Source organism: Rhineura floridana, chromosome 4 (genome assembly GCF_030035675.1).
Source record: "Rhineura floridana isolate rRhiFlo1 chromosome 4, rRhiFlo1.hap2, whole genome shotgun sequence".
In the NCBI taxonomy this organism is placed as follows: Eukaryota; Metazoa; Chordata; class Lepidosauria; order Squamata; family Rhineuridae; genus Rhineura; species Rhineura floridana.
Genome location: NC_084483.1, coordinates 1,600,204 through 1,607,500, shown reverse-complemented (window position 1 = coordinate 1,607,500; position 7,297 = coordinate 1,600,204). Strand labels below are relative to the sequence as shown.

At 44.5% G+C, this 7,297-nt stretch overlaps 1 protein-coding gene across 1 annotated transcript in view; it reads left to right on the top strand.

The window, feature by feature from the left end:
- The window catches only part of LOC133382794 (homeobox protein Meis1), a 217,615-nt gene extending 216,974 nt beyond the window's left edge, over positions 1-641 (top strand). The window contains exon 12 of the mRNA XM_061622227.1: positions 1-641. This exon is cut by the window's left edge and continues 854 nt beyond it. The gene's annotated coding sequence lies outside the window, so the exon portion shown is untranslated.
- Positions 642-7,297: the final 6,656 nt, after the last annotated feature.

Below are 7,297 nucleotides of genomic sequence, written 5' to 3'. Positions count from 1 at the left end.
TTTGAATTGGCCTGAACAGATGTAAATCAGGAAGGATGGGAAAAACTGCAGTCCTCGACAATGATTAATCAGCTGTTGCAGGCAATGTCTTAAGGAGACTGGTTGGAGGAGGCATGGAAACCAAGAGAAAGTATATTTGAACCTAATTGTCACATCAGAGCATCGTTGTCCCCATGCAGCAGCAACTACCACCTACATCACTTCCTGTTTGTGCCGCTCAAAACATGAACTGAAGAGTTATTTTACTATGTTGACTTTATTTTTTGGGCAAAGCATCAGTCACGTGCATTTTTCCATAGTCCCATCATGGAGCATATATGTATACATTGTAAATAAATTTTGTGCAAAAAGGACTGGAAAAATGAACTGTATTATTGCTTTTTTTTTTGTAAAAGTAGCAGTTTGGTATGAGTTGGCATGCATACAGATTTATTAAGTGGGATAAGCTAATTATACTTTTGTTGTGGTTAAACAAATGCTTGTCGATAGCCTTTTTCTATCAAGAAACCAAGGAGCTAATTATTAATAATAATCATTGCACATTGAGTCTTAGAGTTTCTGATTGAAACTGTTTGGATTGTACAATAACTCAAAGCCCAGTTGTAGTAGTTTGAGTGCAGTAATGAAATCTGAATCTAAAATAAAAGCAAATTATTTTTTGTCATGATGGCTCAACTGCTTGAAAAATTTATTTTATGCCCCCAGCCCTCCCAAAATCTATAGAAATTTCATAGTAATGTCAGTCTCTCTCTTTAAATAATTAAATTTAAGTCTCAGACAACCTTATTAATACTTGTTTTCCTATTCTAAATTATTTTATATTGCCCTGTACTAATAATCTTTCTTAGAGCTTACCCTGTTTATTTTCTGGGTGATAACTGAATTAGCAAATTTTAAGATTCCAAGGCAAAAAGGAACTAACTGCAAAGACTGGATGGAATTTAAAATATTTCATCTTGTTAAATGACACACATGTGACATTTGAATTAATTTGTTCTGGGAAGCTGATTAAACTTCATTCTACTGCAGGGGTGTAGCACAGTTTTTAAAAAAACCTTCCTAAATCTGAATAAGTGTACATTAACTACTTGTAGTAAAAGGATGACAGACTTTTAAAATTCTAATACTCATAAATAAATCCTGGGCTGTGATTGGCTGTTGATTGGGTCATTAACCAATTTTCCAGTACAGCTGTACTTTCTGCACTACAGCCAACTGGTTAAATAGAACCAAATAACATGTTTAAGTTACAATACCTTATAATTTTCTTCTAAATAAAATCACAGCTGTTAAAAATATTTCCTAAGGGCATGAAAAATATACAAATATGTTAGGTAAGGCACAGTCACTTAAAAAAACACTTTAAATAGATGCTGGCTTTAACTGCTTAATGTGGACAAAACAGCTCAGTGGTGAGAACTCTGCTGTCTGCCATTCAAATAGATGTCACCCCATAAACCCACCCTGAATAATTCCGTTTTGATTTAAAAAAGAGAGCTGTTGTTTTGTGGATTTACTAAGCAATGTTTACCTGTTATTCTACGTCTCACCTTTTGTTTACTGGTGCAGGACTGGAATTTCTCAAATAAGAGATGCCAGGGCTAAAGGAGGCCTAGAAGTAGCCTGCTGTAATCTAGAAGCCTTGCTGATAATCTCAGCTGTGTGAGAATGGGCACCCAGTGGTGAGGGAATACGCTCTGTCCAATAGTACATCCTCTCCACCCACTCCAGAACTTGAGCCCTGGCACTGAATTAAGCCTGGGATTGAGCCATGTAACTCTCCTAAACAAATCTCCCTTAAACAAATTAAGCCTTTTTTAATTATAATAATACAATACACTCTGGCTCTCATTTTCTTTTACCCTCTTTAGAAGGAAGTGCAATTTTCAGACTGTGATTTTACTTATCAGTTAATGGCCATTTGTTTACTTTTTTCCTGTTAGATAGTAACCTTTCCTACTAAGTACTCTATGTTTTGTATCTGTTTGAGGTATACTACGTTAACTCCTCCGAATCTGAAATAGCTTCTCAAGTGATAAACTTGTGGATTCCAGTGTACCCCAGTAAAGATCAAGCTATGTGCATTAACAGTGGAAGAGGGGCATGGCTATATGGGGAATTGCCAGCCAATGACTTTTCTCATCTTTTCCTTGTCTGAGGAAGCCAACTTTATAAGGCTAAGCCATTGTGGATTTCTTGATTCTCCAGGATGAAGCAATAATAACAGCACATATCAAAATCTAAACTGTTAAGCTCTTTGCTGGTTTTATTCTTAAAACCAGCCTTCAATAAACCACCCCTTTTCTCTTCAAGACTGAATAAACACTGGAGTATTACTGTTTAAAAGCGGGAAGTTTTATTTCATTAATAATGTGGTTAATTTTTATACATTTCACGTTCTTAAAAAAAACTAAAAAAACCCAAACCCTCAGTATTATATCCCAAGACACTTAATCAACTGTAATTATAACACATTAATGAATAATATGCCTGGAGTATCTTTTTTCTGTTATTGTTCATCGCATGATGTTAGACGGCTTTTACAGGCAAAGGAAAGAGAAGTAAACGGGTTACAAATAGGGAATTATCCCTCGTTTAGCATTAAAATTCATTTAGATAAAATTGCCACAAACATTTAAATGGAGAGATTAGTTCCCCCTCACGCCTTATTGCACACTCTCAATGGCTCCGTTAAGAACATTTTACACGTTGGAAATTCCGCCTTCTCATGCTGATGGCTGTTTCCTGGATACCCACATTCAAAGCAAAGGCAGCCGCGGAGAGAGGGAGGGAGAGAGAGCGCGCAAGTGAGGGGGGGTGAGTGTTTTTTTTTTTTTTGGCAACCAGACTGCAATTCATCCGCTTGGATCTGCTTTGAGTAAAGGAAAAAATAAAGGGACGGGAGATTTTGCTCCCTCTTAAAGGACCCAGTGACCCTATGTGGAAAGACTAGGCGCTGCTGCCGTTGCTCTTCTGCAGTTCCCCACTCCCGCCAGCCCCACGAAACAAAACAGAGAAGCAGCTGGGAGTCGAGGTTTAGTTGCGCCGTCTAGCACAAAGAAATCGAGATTAATTTATGTCTATATCGGAAGCGCGCGCGTGCGCACGTGTGTGGCGGGGGGAACGCAAAAAATGAATGGTTTTGGCGTAGCGGGGACGACGGAGAAAGCAGCGATCGGACGCGCCGCTTAAACGCAGCCCGGTTTGCAGCCCTGCGAGCGGAGTATGGTTGTCTGTATTTAAAAATCTCTGGAGGGATTAGTTTGAAAACAGATCAGTTGTCCTTCTCCTCCTTCCTCCCGCCCTTTCTCTCTCCTCTCTTTTCCGCTCTCGCTGCCGCCGCTGCAGAGCCAAAGGAGAGCAATGACAGCTTCGACTGCCATCTTTTGGGGGTTTGCAAAAACGACGCGATAGGTAGGAGCCCGCCCGCCTCGCTTTTCTTTTTGCCTTCCCTCCCAGCCCTCCCGTCCAAAACTGGTGGTGATGCAGCAACGTTGGATTGGGGAGGGGGACACGGGAGCAAGACCTGCTCGTGGAAATCGGTCGCTTGCAATTATGAATGGAAACCATTTAAGCGAAATGCAGAGGGAGATCAGGTCGAGGGGCTTCGCTGGATGGGGATCCCCACTGATCACGTTGCTTGGCTTTCCCCCCTGGCCCAAAGAAGTAAAAGTTTTCTGTCGTCCTTGGTGTTGCTTTGTGAGCTCTCGTGCACCCTCCCTCTTCGCGGCAAAATAGCGTCCAACAATGCCGCATGCGCGGTGGGGCTTCTGGGCTTCCCCTTTGCCTAGTCGTGAGTCTGTGCCTGGCGAGGGTACCGTATTGTACAGAGTCGAGTCTCACACGAGAAATTGTATTAAAGCTGGCTGATCGGCGTGTGGGGGGTTGTTTGCAACGGGAGGACAATTGGTGGTCCTGGTGAATATTTAGAGTTGAGTGGATGTGCTTGGACACTCTCCCAGCCCCTCCCCGCCCGCCTTTAAACCCCAGACCAAAGTGTTCCGTGAAGGACTTGCGCGGATAGTCCTAAATTCAGTGCACGTGTTCCAAGATGAGGGTCTTTTGATCAAAATAATACTTTTTAAAAATTCACCTGGTCCTTGTTTTATCATTGCCGCCGGATCTGTCCAAAACGACACAGACCCGCCTTCTTCATCCCGGGCGCGGGAGAGCGACAGCTCTGGGGATCCTCTGCCCTTTCCTCAAAGGGTTTTTGTGGAAAGACTTAATAATCGAAATTTTCTTGAGAGATCGTTGGCTGCATCTGAACTCTAAACTTCATCCAAGAGCGGCGGCCTCTTGCTCGAAAGCTAGGGGGAGGGGGAGGGGCGTAAGGAAGGGAAGGAAGCACCCAAATATTGAGACGTCTTGCTCCGCTCGCTCCTTAACAGCACCCCGCAGAATGTAGGGAGGAGCCAGTAGTCGTGGAAAGCTCCAGCCCAGCATGATTTCTCTCTTCCTGTACTTGTCAGCAATGGAGTTTGACGCAAGTCCGTCGTTCGAAGTTTTTAAAAAAGTGACATCTCCCTCGTCTAATCTTTGGCTGTGTTACCGACACCGCCCTCCTGCCCGCCTCCCTCCCCTCGGTGCCCTTTCACTGCCTCTGAAGTGGCTTTGGATATTACAGGGCAGGTTGATGAAAAATAACACGGAAAAGGCAAAACAGTGGTCAAGCCGAAACGGGTTTGGGTTATTTGGGGCGGGGGAGGAGATGCTGGTGTTTGTGTGTTATCTCTTTGCCTGGACGGACCGAACCGAGGCCTTTTTCTTGTCTCTCTCTTTTTAGTTTCAGGTCCTGGAAAACTTTGCTTGTCTAGGTTTATGGCGAAAACGTTAAGGAAAAAGGAGGGGCGGGTGAGAAAAGGCCGATCTCTCCGTTGTTCTGCTGGAGTGGGAATTTCGTCCTGGAGTACGCGTCAACTAGGAAAACAGTCACCGTGTGTGTGCTGGTCACCCTCCTACGCTCACACGCTCTCGCATAAAATCCGACATCACAAACTGGGATTAATAGTTATCCTCCCACCCACTTAACTTTCCAGCCTCCTCAAGATAGAGTGCAAGCTCTGGAGAGAGCAGATTTGCTTTTGAAAGCCAGTCTGTTATCGATCGTCTCCTCTGGCATTTCATTCCCACCTTTCATTCCAACCCTGCCGGCCAGGCCCGTCGTCCCGCTAGAAGCCTCCTCCTCCTCCTCCTCCATGCCCCCCCCCGCAACCTTCTCAGCGGGTTGCTCGCTCGGGACTGGAGGGGACCTGTGTAGCTAGCACCATCCGCTGAGAAGAGAACCCTGTGACTTTCTGTGGGTGGGATGGGATGATTCTTTTTTAACCTCTCTCTTTCTCCAGTGTCCAAATCACCGTCGGATCCTTCAAAGTGAGGAGGAGGGGTGCGTGGAAGGGATAGAGTCATCTCCTTACAGTTTATCCTCGGCTTTCTGGAAGGCGTGCAGTGTGTGTGTGTGTGTGTGTGTGTGTGTGTGTGTGTGTGTGTGTGTGTTTGTAAAACTGGCACGTTAAGAAGTGGGGGGTTACTGTATTTAGGAGAGAGTGTGGTGTGTTTTCTTCTCCCCCCCTTGTTAAAAAAGGTAAAACACGCCTCATATTGCCTTGAGAGTGACTCTGTCGCACATCTGTGCAAAGACTAGGGCTTGGATTCCAAGCGAGGCTTGCTCTTCAACTTGTGAATGAGTTTGGGGAGTGCCCGTGTGGTTAGTAGTAAGGAACAATTTTTGACTGACAAAGAGACCATATTCCTTTTACTTACACACAAATAATAAAAGGCACTTTCCAAGAGCGTTCAGCACGATACGGCTGAATAGCTTAAGCGCAGGTTTTGAAGATGGCTTTGTCAGTTACACATACACTGATTCTGCCGAATAAGGCTGCAGTCCGATCCCCACTCACCTGAGAGTAAGCGCCACTACACACAACAGGATGTACGCCCGAGTCCACATGCCCAGGATTTGCGCTGTAAAGGCAAGAGACGCGTCCACCGTAGCTAGTCAATAATATAACATACAACAGTTGTTCCAGAAGGGTTAGGAAGAGACTTCCTTTTCAAAGGCAAGCACCAAGACTGGGAAATATAAAGAAATTTGTCACAAGAAGTCATTCCTCTGGATCGCCTTTATGCATCGATCCTGAACCCTTTATTGGGAAGAATGGCACACTGGTATCAATGAATGTTTGCGATTATGTTTGATACACACGCCCAAATAATAGGCTGTTTATGTGAAGAGTGTGTGCTTAATTTTTTAAAAGCTAGCTTTATGTTAAAGTGTGTGTGTGTGTGTTGTGTGTTCCACCCTCTTTGTATGACCTTTCTGTGTATACTGAAAGGGTAAAAGAAGATTCACAGCGTCTCAAGGCTTGGAATAACGCAAAGGGCGGCCCTTACTAAGCTGCTGTAAGGCGTAAAGTACACCAAAGTGTGTGTGTGAGGGGGGGGAGGGATAAGGGGGGGTTCAATCCCCTTTCCGAATCGGAACATTTACCCTTGAAGTGTGATAGCATAAGATCTGCTTTTGTTTGGCTTCCCGAGGTACTTGCTGGAAGGTAGTTAATAAACTCCTAAACAGTCAGCAGCTTTGTATTTTTATGTAGTGGACAGAGAAAATCTTCCAGGGCTTTAATGTGTGAAATAACTAAATGTCTGTGTGGCAGCTGTTTCTAATGCCAAAACTAACTCTTTGGAGTAAAGAGGGGGAGGGGGAGAAAGAGTGAAAGGCAAAAGAAAAGACTGCTCGTTCCCCCCCCCTTTGGTGCCATTTTGGATGTCATCTGTTTCCTTGGTGACTGTGTTCAGTCCCCCAAAGCCCCTGGGCTCCTGGACTGTTAGAAAAAAGCGTGCTATTTCTGCACCGTCATTTATCACTGTCACCGCATAATGATTCCCCTTGCAGCTTCTTATTGATGTTTGTAATTGCATTATCTCATAAAGGGGAGGGGTGAGATGGGGAGGGGAGATGATCAATGAAACCGAGCCGCGCATTGTGGGGTCAGGAGATGCCAAAGTACTGTTTGACCATACGCACGCGCGCACGCACACACACACACACAACTCTAGAACTGCACTGGGGTGGGGGGGTGATCTGGTGTGTGATCCCTGGTGGTGCACGGATATCACCACTGTGTTTTTGTCTTGCAGAGGTTTGTGTAACCTTTTGCGGAAATGTTGAATCGAGTACCTGGCTTGCATTTCAACGAAATAAGAAGCAGCCAATGATTGGGGAGAAGTGTGCGAGGCTCAGAACACGCCTTGTCAAAAGTGGGCACATGAAAGTTGGGAATAGGCACCC